This window comes from Platichthys flesus, chromosome 14, assembly GCF_949316205.1.
Source record: "Platichthys flesus chromosome 14, fPlaFle2.1, whole genome shotgun sequence".
NCBI classification, from domain to species: domain Eukaryota; kingdom Metazoa; phylum Chordata; class Actinopteri; order Pleuronectiformes; family Pleuronectidae; genus Platichthys; species Platichthys flesus.
This window is the reverse complement of record NC_084958.1, coordinates 22,244,643-22,256,256: the sequence shown is the minus strand read 5'-3', so window position 1 is coordinate 22,256,256 and position 11,614 is coordinate 22,244,643. Positions and strand designations below refer to the sequence as shown.

The 11,614-nt window shown below is 43.2% G+C and overlaps 1 pseudogene; it reads left to right on the top strand.

Moving 5' to 3' along the window:
• Nucleotides 1-1,219: 1,219 nt before the first annotated feature.
• Nucleotides 1,220-11,614, top strand: part of LOC133968796 (enhancer of polycomb homolog 1-like) — an 18,978-nt pseudogene continuing 8,583 nt past the window's right edge.

The window sequence follows — 11,614 nt, the reverse complement described above, 5'->3', positions numbered from 1 at the left end:
ATGATGGTCCTGAAAATCCAGGTCCTTTGCCTGTGAGACCAGACGAGGGCGACATTGTTCACCAGGTGAACGTGGTGCCATGAAGCGCTTCGCCTGCAACAAACATTTCTTTAATCATTAGCTGTTCCGGAATCAATGCTGCTTGATAAGGGTCAGTGGATGGGAGTGCTTCTCTCAGGTCAGTTTGCATGAGCAGTTTGAGGTGTTGCCTTGTAAAGATTTAATTCCTCTGGTTTTGTACTAAAGCATAAAACACAGTACCAGATAAGACATTTTCAGAGTAAATTATTTGATTTAATACAACTGGCAACCCTGATTTAATATAATTATGTACATTTTTGTAAGGGTAGCGGGTGTAATTAAACCAGGCAAGACTGTGATGTAATATCAATAATGAATTAAGCATACTATATATAATATGACTGCATCATTAAATGAAAGTTATAAAAAGAATAAACTCAGTTGAGCTTTTAGATGATTTTAGAGTTTTACAAAATTGTATATGATCTTATAATCTAAATATTCAATGACTGCACAGCAATAAATTCAAAGTAAAGCCTTTTATCACTAGAGCAAAATATACAAAATCTTGTGGCGTCCATTGTATATAAACACTGGAAATGATATACAACATTGTGATGTTGTCTTTTGATCAATACAACAAATTAACATGTTGACATTAAGAATATCTTGTTATTTCTGCAAATTATATATGATATTTTATGACATTAAGAATATCGTATCACTTCTGCAAATGATCTAGAATTTGATGAAAATAAGAATAGATTATCACTTTTGAAAATTATATAAAATCTTATGGTATTGACAATATATTTTTAAAACTTCTGCAAATATAATTTTATGACTTTAACAATATGTTTTTTCACCTATTATGAATTTAATATAAAATGTCTCCTACTGAATAAACATCTGTTTATATATTTTAATTGATTTATAATTTTAATTGATTTATCAATTTGGTGAATTCCAATATTTGAATATATGTTATTTGAACCTTTTTCAGTGTAATGTTTAATTCCCTTTTAATTAATAAAAGTCTCATCAATAAATAAACTTTTACTTATTAATGTATATGTCTGCGGCGCCTAATGTTTATTTTAATCATTTATGAGTTCGTTAACGAACCGAACCCCTTCCCCCCCAAACCCCGCACCGCGCAAGCGCTCGGGCCGGTGCGGGAATGGTCGGTGCTCGACGTGGGGGTTGGACCGCTCCGAGCCAAACAGCGCAAAAGACTTTTAAATGTCCGCCATGTTGTCCATGGCGCACTGAACCACCGGTAGGGAGCGGAGCGTCGGAGGAAAACAGTCCGAGAGAGAGCTACCGAGATCCGGGCCTTCCCCCCCGGCTCCGCTGGCGACGCCCTAAAAACCCAGCGACCGCCACTCCGCCGCCCGTTAGCGCCGCGCCGCCACCGCACAGCAGCCTCCATGAGAGCTCCGCCCGGCTCCGCGGCGACTTCACGCAGATCGGACCCGTTCCCGTTGCGACTCGAACTGTGAAAAAATGAGTAAACTGTCGTTTCGGGCGCGGGCGCTGGACGCGTCCAAGCCGCTGCCCGTCTTCCGCTGCGTGGACCTGCCCGACCTGCACGAATATGCGTCCATTAACCGGGCGGTGCCGCAGATGCCCACGGGGATGGAGAAAGAAGAGGAATCGGTATGATTTACAATAAATGTGAAAATATACGCTGGGGTTTTTTATTTTATTATTTCTTCTCTCCACCATCACAGGCGTCCCTCTTTTTTCTGTTTTTTTTTCTTGTCTCTGCGCAAGCTTTCACAAAATGGCCGCCGGTTTTTTTCTGGGAAGAAACGCAACATATTGTAGCCGCGGAGGTCCGGTGTACGGGACCCGGGGCCGCGTGCGGGAGTAGCAGGGGTTCTGGTTGTATTTATCGGGGCAATCTGTGGGTTTGGTCGGTTTATTTGTGCGTGAGACGAGTTACTGAGCACAAAGGGATCATGTGACTTCTGCTATTCCGACATTTTGTCTCGCCTGTCAGTGTGCGGGGGCCTGTAGTGGCGGAGGGCCGCAGCCAGGGGGAGCCCGCGCTTCCATATGCTCCGTGGCCCCTGTCAGGCAGATGTCAACAACGTTGCAGATGTTTACTGAACATCTGTCCCAGACACTGTGTGTGGACACAGTTTCCACCTTGTTGTTGTTATACCCGAGCACGTTAGCATGTAGCTGTTAGCACGCTGTTGTGTGTGTCTGTGTTACGTCTCAGCTCTTCCTGGTTGTCTGTATGCGAGCGGTGCATAATGCAGCTGTTGTCATTATTATTGCAATATCTGCAGCCGTGTTTGTGCAGCTCCCTGACGGTTGTGTTGTTTTTTTACAGACATTTCTCTTAGTCTCTCGCTTTGCTATCAGCTGCTGTAGCCATTAGACACATCTATTTCTCAGTGTTTACATTGGATTCGCCAGATAAACGCATCTGATTTCAGCGCATTGACCGATATAGCTATTCCTTCAGAGCAGATTCGTGACACTTGAGAAGAGAAGTGCACATGAGTGAGGTTTAGAGAAGCACCAGCCACTGAGGCAGGTAAATAAGCTAAGTCTGCCTCTCTCTGGGTTGTGTAGCACAGCACAGGGGTGTTGTTGTTATCTTATTGTAATCTATGCATCTCTTTGGAGCTTCACAGTTTATTGTGCTTGTGGTTTGTACCATTTGTCAGACAACAGGGTCCCACAAGCTGTGTATAGACTTCTCCGATGGTGCAGCCCAGCAGGTTGGACTCATGTTCAAATGTAAAGGGCAAGTACATGAGGGTATCTCACTGCTGCTCAGTGTGAAGCTGCAGCAGCCGGTCGGCCTCCCTGCTCCCCTGGAGGGTTCGGTGTCGGGGGTTCAGTGTGTCAGATGGCACAGCGGGCCGGCAGACCAGCGGCATGTGGTGCTCAGGAGGAGGTCAGGGCAGCAGGAGGAAAGGGGGGGGGGGGGGCTGTCACTTCAGAGTCTGCACTCTGCTCAGCTGGAGCGTTTTGTTATGTAACGGTCATATTATCATAAGAGGTAGGCCAAGGCCCGCTGCCTGCCAGACACTCAGTGTTTGCAGCATTGTGCTGTGAGTTTTAGATCCATTACTTTTTAACCAGTCCCTCATCAGATTTCAGTTTGCAGCCTTTCTGTGTTTGATCTCAAGTAGCAAATATCTTACATTTCCTGCATGTGTTTTTAAGAGAGCATCAGTTTTGCATGCATCTCTTTCCACCACCTCAACCGCACTGTCTCCCCTCTCTCTGTTCTGTGGTCCACAGGGTGACTGTGGTGTCCCTACACTTCCTGACTCAGCTACTTGAAAGCTTTTACTATTGAGCTGTGAGTCTTTTTAGCTCGGAGCCTTTCTTTTTCGGCCCTGCTCGTTTCAAACATTTTACTGAGCACAAAACTACAGGCTTACTCTCTCTCTGCCGCTGCCTGCATGCTTTTTAAAAGTAATATCTCAGCCTGGTATTTGTAGTTTGGTAATTCTCAGGCAGCGCGGCTGCACTGAAGAGCTGTCATCGCTGAAATTCCCTCAGCACGTGCTGCCTGTTTGTTTTGGGCCAGACACTTTGTCCTGTGTTTACGTTTGGATGAAAGTGAGGTCAATATCCGCGGCCGTGGCGGGAACCCACAGGCATCTGCTGTGTGAGCCTCTTTGCCAGAACAGTTCTTGTACTCGCACAAGCACTTTCTCAGAAACACACACACAATCCGATTCTGGCATGCAAGCACTTTGTCACGGTCTGACCTTGCTATTTGGGAATTCGGAGCATGTCACCTGTCCAAAGTCTTTGCCACCTACATGCTGTGAAAGTGAAAGTTGCCCGGTCAGCTGTTTCTCTTGCTCTCACTGTTGACAGTTCTGTTAGACGTGCACGTGGGCAGCGTGGGAAACTAACAAGCAGCCTCGGGGCAGGTTCTTGAATCAAACTCTACAGCCAGTCTGCCAGATTGGAAAAGCTCAGCTGGAACCAGTCCTGAGACTGACCTGTGAATTCTGGAAAATGTCTGTTATTATGCAAATTGTTTCGCTGCCAAAAACACAGTCTGATGGCCGCCATTAATTTCCCACCCCGCTCAGACTGGATGTTAAAATGCTTCCTCTCGCACGCAGTGCATAACCTGCACTTTGTACTGCAGCCGTGGGTCCCTCGACAGCTCCACTAGACCATTCCCAGTGGCTGTCCATCACGTTAAGAGGCATTTACAGTGTCTGGGACAGTAACTGTCACAGACGAGACCAGAGAAGGTGGAGGCGGCGCTGGCTGCCTCAGCAGACTTGACAGTGATCGATTTGGTCATTTTAAAAAGGCTATTTTTGGACTCCAGTTTGTTATAGAGAAAAAGCCAGTTCAAGAGGAAAAGTTGAGTGTGTGTGTGTGAGAGCACCAGCCACCAGTGACTCTTCACCTCAATCTGAGTCCATTTACTCTCAGGCAAATAGCCACGGCTGGGAACATAAACAAACACGTTGCTTGATTAGGTTTGGCAGCTGACGTGATTCTGCTCACGGCCATATGATTTATGAGTTTCTTTCTCATAGTGGAGATGCCAGAGGAAGTTGATCCGGAGGTTTAGGTGTTTACCAGGGGAATGCAGCGATCAGGTGGTAACATGAAGGTTATGCAAGCTACGTCCTCGGAACAGATCGTTGCAGCACATGGCGCCATAAATGTAAAGTACGATCAGTCACTCGCCTCGGGTATAACAGACTGTGGAATATTGCTCGTCCCGAAAGTCCAAATGGTGTTGATGAGCACTGGGCTCCAGGAGGCAGTAAATCAGATTTAGTGCAGTGCACAGAAACTGAAACAACATGATGGGACACAAGGTCACACCAGAAAGTTAACTTTCCAAACATCCTCTTTTAGTTTTAACCATGAAATATGGGTTATTTCTACTAGAAGCCGGCATAATTAATGTAATTTGTATGTTATGGGCATTACCTTAATGTTCAACTTGCTATAAATAATTTGTTGTGTTCATTCATCCTTTGTTGTGTGGCTTTTAGATTGAAAGTTCTAGAATGTAATCTGAACTGCTTAAAAGTCTTAAATATGTTCATTCGCTGTGCATGTGAAATATTTTGTCTACCTAGTTTGCAATGTCTCCATCTGTATAGTTCTTTCTTTCAGTAGAACAGCACGTTGTGTCCTCAAGGTGTTGGTGGAAGTGTCGAGGACCATTTGTTTTTATTGCCACAAAGACCATTCATCCAGTTCTCTACTGGGAGCGTCCATGAGTCTAAAAACGATGAGCTCTCTGTAGACTTAGACCGATGCAGTGTTTCCACTTTAAGAACCATCTGTTTAAATTTGATAAAGCACTGACTTGCTCACCGTTTGGTCTCTTTATAAAAAAACTCATTGATCCGAGCCCTGCAGTGTTTTTCGCCGTCTTCTGGAGGTGTTTCTGAGCAGCAGCACACGTAGCCTGATTTAACCCAGTGAAAACAGTTTCGCCTCCCTGTGTTTCTCCTCTCATAAGCCTTTTATTCCTGGCTTTCATGCGTTGCCAAAGGCAGACTTAGTTTAGAACAATATCCAGATGATCCGAGCCCATAAAGACCTGCTCACATACTGATGATCAAAATACCAGGTCTGGTCATCTGAGGATCTACCTGTCCTCCAAACAGTTCAGTTTTAATGATGCTACTTATTACAGTGCTGCTGTGGGCCTTTATGTTACAGTATTTCTGTAAGAAAATACTGTCACATTTGGAATAAATGTACAGGAATCGTTGATATGTGTTTGTGTATATATATATATATATATATACATACAATAGGTTGTTGCCGGACCATTACCCTCTTTCCTAATTCTGCATAGGAAAAAACAGTTGGGGACTAAAAAAACAAGACTGAGCATTGCTGTGCAGTTGTATCATGTGAATAGTTTAGCAGATGAGTGGGGAAATAGAAATATTTTATAAGTGTAGACTTGTCTGTTGTATAAAACCCTCGTTAGATGCCAGAAGCACTGAAGATCTGACATTTCTCAATGTAAACATATTTTATCATGATATACAATCCCCGTTTATTTAAAATACTTGCACAGTGGCCTGGCTGGAGAAGCTCTAGAAACTATTGACAAGTATGCCCCTCTGGAAATGTTCTGGAAAGTACATGTCTGAATGCAGCTGAAGAAGCAGGGACTTTGAGTTTATCGGAGCAGCATAAGGTTGACGATTAAAATGCATACAATTATCTCTTTAGGAAAGTTGTCAGCATAGATTGAGTCTGTATGAAGCTGTTTCATACATTCTGATGCAGTGTGTCGTTTACTCAACGCTGGCAGATGTATTCTACAGCAGCCGATGTGATGGGGCTGCTTTGTCATTTGGTGCTTTCCATGAAACCATGCAACCGTAACGGGCCATTTGCATTTACAGTAGCACGCTTTCACATTCAGCTGTGCACGCACACTGACTTAATGTGAGCCATTCATTCATTCTGTCATCTTCCTAGGACACACACACACACACACACACATACTCTCTGCACCCCCCCTCCCCAGCCGCAGGGGAAACAATAAACACACACCTTGTCCCCAGAGAGAGGTTGTATGAGGTACGCTGCCTTGTTGACAGACCGCCTGTCAGTGGCTCTGTGCCCAGATCTGGGCCAAAAGCCCTTCTACTACTACGACTGACTGACTGTGACTCCTCAGACAAGCAGCCCGCCAGCAAACCAGTTCATCAGCCGCCCAGCCTGTCTGCCTTCCTTCCGGCACAGTCGCCCTCAGCGGGCTTGGCAGCAGCAGGCTCTCCTCACATTGGCGACGGGTAGATAAGGATAACTGACTGAGAGTTGGAGACAAAAAAGGTTTCAAGTTTCTGTCTGTGTTTGTTTGGAGAGTGATTGGATGGAGGGCAGGTTTAGATTGGTCCTCCTCTTGGCCCAATCAGGAATTTCCTCCACATATGAAGACTTAAATGCCTGACTGACGGTTTGAGTGCAGACTTAGCACCAGATGTTTTAATGTTTCCGTGTCTCCTGGCAGTTCTATTTGTTCCTGTACGGAGATTATCACAAGGTCTGGATGCCAAATGTTGCTCGTTGTGAAACTGGATAATCGTTAGCTTCCTTCTTAACGGATGCACTCAGCTGGTATCTACATGAATCAGTGTGTTAACTTCAAAGAAAGAATGAAAGATTTTTTTTTCATTTGGGCTATATATTGTTTTTACAGCATAGTATTAGATCTGCTGAAAGGGGAAAACATTTTTTTTGCGAATACAGCTGTAATTATGAAAGTGAACTCAGTTATTTTAAAGCGTCATTGTTAGAGGAGAATCTGATACTGATTTGTTGTTTTGCTTGTTATAAACGACCAATCTTGATTGATTCTGTCATGCAATTGGTTTGCTTGTTTAAAAATAATGATATGTATTTCTAATTAGGACCAATATGCATAATATTCAGGACGTGAAATGTGGCACAACTGTTATTTAGGCTCTCTATATTCCATAACACCTGGCAGTTCTGTATATGAATGTCTTTGTGATCCGCGTGTCTCACCTCTATCTGTCTCTGTAGGAACACCATCTCCAGCGGGCCATCTCCGCACATCAGGTATATGGCGAGAAACGGGACAGCATGGTCATCCCGGTGCCCGAGGCGGAGAGCGACATCACCTACTACGACTCCCTCTACCCTGGAGAGTTCAAGATGCCAAAGCAGCTAATTCACATACAGCGTGAGTGGAGTTCTCTAATGGCGAAATGTGTGATGAGGAATGCAGTGCCGATGGGTTTGTTGTTGCAGTTTAGGCACCTCAGTGCTTTCATTTGGTGATAATTATGTTCAACGTGTTAAGTGACACTTGGGGACTGCAGATCAAAATAATGAGCACAATAGTCTCCATTAGTGTAATCTAAGGAGAGGTTTTTCTCTTGTAAATCATCACTTGAGACCTGTGTGTGTCATTAAATTGACTTTTGGACCATAAAGAGGCTTCTGAAGAGTTTCCCCAGAACAGTTTTAACCCAATGAAAAGGTGACCTGATGCGACTTTTATACCCATAGAGTTAAAAAGGGAAACTGTCAGTGAAGAGGTTGCTGGCTGCAGAGCTTGAGCTGCAGAAAGGCTGATTTAAAAAGTTGGTCCCTTTCAATGAAGGCTCTCGGGCAATATCTCTGGAAAATGTCTGGAAACTTGGGTTTGGACACTAACCCTGGAATGTGTCTCACACGTATGAAGACGGTCAGACGAGTTCTCAGCAGTTTATGAATTCTGCTGTGGAAAGTGCGATGGTTTTGTTTACAGCACAACTTCTACGTATACGCCACCTCTATTTCATCCTGGGATATTTGTATCCAGTGCGTGTTGGAAACGTTATCAACTCACCAAATCACCGGCTGAATTTTCCAGATATTTTCTGCTAATGACTCCCAGGCCGAGGTAGTAGGTCTGTTCATTCTGACAATCATTTAAATGGCCTCAGGCATATGTTTTATAAACCTTTTTAATGAGTTGTCAAATAATACATCAAACAAAATGAGTTTCCCTGATTGCTCAGTCGGCCTGTCTGTGTCACAAGTGGCTGCCACGATTGTTCCTCAAAAAGAGGCAATTTGCCGTTACCCTAAACCGAGACGCCACTATCATTCGAACGATGAAAGGACAAATGTTTTGGTCTGTCAAATGGCTGTCGAACAAATTTCAGGGGTTAAGACGCTCTGAAATGTGAAGAAAATCCTGTTGAGGTTCTTTTCAGGCCATGAAAGTTTAAGATTTTATACAAAAACATCTAAAGCTCCACATACACAGTTGTCTCCTGCTCCATTAATGTGAGAAAGGTCCTCGTCTGCAGATCTTCTTCACAAACGAACCTTGTCAATAACCGTGAATCTCATCCGTCATACTCCGTTGCATTGATTGCTGCTCAAGATGAAAATGATTTGCTCTAATTAAGTTTTGACTGTGGTTATCATTTTAAAGCTGAAGCAGCATATTCTCAGGCCTGCGTATTGTTTGCTCTACATTTGTCAGTGTGGTGACGGGGCAGGCTCGACAGAAGCCAGTTAAATTTGATTTGAACAGATTTGTGTTCTTGCAGTGAGACACACCACAGCTGAATTAACACAAATTTTAACAGCCGCTGTGAGTTGGGAGACTCGGATGTGGAGTGATCTGAATTAGTCTGAGGTTTGACGGGATTCACTGTTCACCGAGGAAAAGCTGGGCTGTATTAAATGATTAACTTTTATATTTCTCTGTCTCAAGTTATAAAATATGCTAACATTAGACCGTTAGCAAAAGGGCAGATTCCTCAACTGAAATTATAATAATGAACCTCTGACCTTTTATAAATATTCATTCTGTCCCTTTTTTTATTTTAGCTTTAATATATGCATTAATGCAGACTCCATTAAACTGTTTTTAATGTTGGGTCAATCTGTGAGTTACTGGGTCGGTTGAGATTTAATGTATTTACACTAAATAACAGACAGATCATCTTAACCGTCTATTAGAGCCAGTCAGTCCTGTTCCATGTGTCTGAAGGGGAGGGGGGGGGGGGCTGCCTGTGTGGTTGCTGTTGTGAGGAGTACAACAGTTGTGTGGTAGCTTTTGTTCGTTGCTTCCAAAAGTTTACTCTGAAGCACGAATGTCCCCTCAGGGCGGCTTTGCTCGAAGTGTTCGCCTTATATATTTTGAATTTCATTTTTGAAGGTCATCACAGTCCCCTGTACCCTGTAATTTGAATTACAAATAAGTGACAGACCTACGGGTTATCATTTGCAATGATTGTGGGAGTAAACTTTTATTTAATGCTTGAACTTATTGATATGGTGCAGTGAACAAACTTTTTGTAAATTTGGCTCTTTTGACCTTTTGAAGGTTCTGAAAACCTTGTCATCTAAACTCTTGCTCATTAAATGATTAATTTCTAAGTGACTGCTGTGGAGGTAGCAACCTTGCTTTCATGTTGTAGTATATGGAAGCGATGGATATATTACATTATTGCCCTGATTGACAACAGAAATGTATTAAATGTTGGTAGTTATAAATCAGGCACTTAATTCTAGTTTTTTTTTTTTTTTTATGCTACTGGCTGGAAAACTGGATATTTTGGGTAATTATGCATCCTGCTACCCAACTGATGGAAATCTTCTCTCCTTTATAAACTGAAGCTTTCTGCATTACTTTGAATAACTGCATCTCAATCAATAACATAATGTCAGGTTTTGTAGAAAATCTGTTATTTCAGAGTAAGTTTTGAGGACTTGGCTGAAAAATGACTGAAATTCTGTAATGTTGCATTTCCTGTCTGTTCAGAATTCAGAAATTATCAGAATGTTTTGGCTATCGAAATCAGTTTAAATCGTTTTAAATACATTTCACAGTTTGAAAGAGTTTTGTTCTTGCTGCTGCTCCAGAATAGTTTCTACAGCTCCATGTTTGTTCATGATATGTTTGTTTCAGGACTTTGTGAAATACAGATGAGGGAGGTTGTACCAACTTTCCTTTTGGCTACTTTCTGTTAAAGTGGTTGAGTTTTGTTGTGTAACCTCCAGAGTTGTTGACCGTTACCAGATTAAGTTTGCTTTGAAAATGTCTGATTCTGCAGAGCTGAACCATTTCCACATTGCTGATGAGTTATTTTTGGCAGCTGCTTGTGATTTTCTGTTCTGCTTCAATTGCTTTAAAATATGAAAGATGTGATATAATTTCACCAATCAGCTCAACCATCTATTTTACATGATTTTATTAGACTGATTATTATGCTGCCCTCTTATGAACACCGCCCTTCTTATATCTACAACCTCCGAACTCAATTTTCTGAAAGCTCAGTTGCGTTGCGTTTGTTGAAGTTGAAAATGTTGAAGTTTCCTTATACTGACATTTTTCTTCCATTGATCACAAACCTGCAGTTCTTCATCGTTCCATGGACTCGTATCTAAAGTCTGTATCCTCTCTCTCCCTGCAGCTTTCAGCTTGGACACAGAGCAGCCGGACTATGACCTGGACTCGGACGATGAGGCGTTCCTCATCAAGCTGAAGAAGAAGATGGAGATCAGCTTCCTGCAGTTTGAGGAGATGATTGACAGGCTTGAGAAAGGCAGCGGACAGCAGGTTGGCAACTGTTTGAGTCTCCATCTTCACCCAAATACCTCTGTCTGCAAAGAAGGCTTCATAAAATACCTGCAGACCAGTGCACGATGGTCTGCACTGGTCTTTCTGGTATGTCCATTATGGTAGGACAATGATTAAACCCTCAATTTGTATCTTTTAGGCTGTGAGTCTTCCAGAGGCCAAACTGCTGCTGAAGGAGGACGACGAGCTCATCAAGGAGGTCTTTGACTACTGGAGCCGGAAGAGGAAAAACAGCAAGGCCAACTCGCTCATCCCCAACGTCAAGCAGGAGAGGCGAGACGGCTCCAGCACCAGTGACCCCTACGTGGCCTTCCGGCGGCGCACAGAGAAGATGCAAACTAGGAAGGTCGGTTGACCCAATGTTTTATTTCACTTTATACGATGCTGTGATTGGAAGATTTCAAGATCCGTCCCCTGTGATAGTCTTCATTGAAACATCTGGAAAATCTTGCACTGTTAAACTGAGATGTAAATTGTGGATATCCTTTTACTTATTTG